Source organism: Macrobrachium nipponense, chromosome 33, assembly GCF_015104395.2.
Source record: "Macrobrachium nipponense isolate FS-2020 chromosome 33, ASM1510439v2, whole genome shotgun sequence".
Taxonomy (NCBI): Eukaryota; Metazoa; Arthropoda; class Malacostraca; order Decapoda; family Palaemonidae; genus Macrobrachium; species Macrobrachium nipponense.
Genome location: NC_087219.1, coordinates 11039533 through 11041100, shown reverse-complemented (window position 1 = coordinate 11041100; position 1568 = coordinate 11039533).

Below are 1568 nucleotides of genomic sequence, written 5' to 3'. Positions count from 1 at the left end.
AACCAGATATGTTCAAAGAACGATAGATGGAAATAACATCTCTCCCATATGTAGGAAGTGCAATACGAAAAATGAAACCATAAACCACATAGCAAGCGAATGTCTGGCACTTGTACAGAACCAGTACAAAAAGAGGCATGATTCAGTGGCAAAAGCCCTCCGCAGGAGCCTGTGCAAGAAACATCAGCTACCTTGCACTAGTAAGTGGTACGAGCACCAACCTGAATGAGTGACAGAAAACGATCAGGCAAAGATCCTCTGGGACTATGGTATCAGAACAGATTGGGTGATACGTGCAAATAGACCAGACGTGACGTTGATTGACAAAGTCAAGAAGAAAGTATCACTCATTGATGTCCCAATACCATGGGACACCAGAGTTGAAGAGAAAGAGGGGGGGAAAATGGATAATTATCAAGATCTGAAAATAGAAATAAGAAGGATATGGGATATGCCAGTGAAATTGTACCCTAATCATAGGAACACTAGCACGATCCCAAGATCCCTGAAAAGGAATCTAGAAAAACTAGAGGCTGAAGTAGTTCCAGGACTCATGCAGAAGTATGTGATCCTAGAAACGGCGCACATAGTAAGAAAAGTGATGGACTAGTAAGGAAGCAGGATGCAACCCGGAACCCCACACTATAAATACCACCTAGTCGAATTGGAGGACTGGGATAGAGCAAAAAGAAAAAGAAAAAAATAATAATAATAAACAATGAAGTGTGCTATCAGGCTTCATGGCAGAATTTTATGGTCGACTTTTTATAAAGAAGAAACCAAGCTAAAATATCAAACAACACAAAAAAAAGAGTTAAACAACACAATAACGTTTCATATTTATACTGAGTGGTGGCTTATCAATAGAAATTCAGTATTTTTGAGTTTTATGTATTATCACGTGACCTCCATTGGCTATAAATCTGGGTATCCTGTATTGGATTCCAATCTAATCAAATATTAGCATATAAAAACCATATGCCCAAGGAAATCGTATATTTAAAAGATTCCACTTGAGAATGCTATATCAGTATGAGTGCTTTGCGAGTATTAAGGATATCAAAACAGAGAAATATATATATATATATATATATATATATATATATATATATATATATATATATAGATATATATATATAAATATATATATATATCTATATATATATATATATATATATATATATATATATATTGATTTTGAAATTTTAAATTCATAGCCTTTTTGTAATTTATATTATTTTATATTTTTTTTCCGTCCATCGAAAATGTAATGAAGACATTACGAAACGTCGGGAATAATTCGATCCAATTCAGCAAGTCCTTATGTCCTCGTCTTCATTGATATATATATATATATATATATATATATATATATATATATATATATATATATATATATGTATATATATATATATATATATATATATATATATATATATATATATATATATGTATATATATATTATATAATATATTTATATATATATATTATATATATATATATATATATATATATATATATATATATATATATATATATATATATATATATGTATACATCTATATAT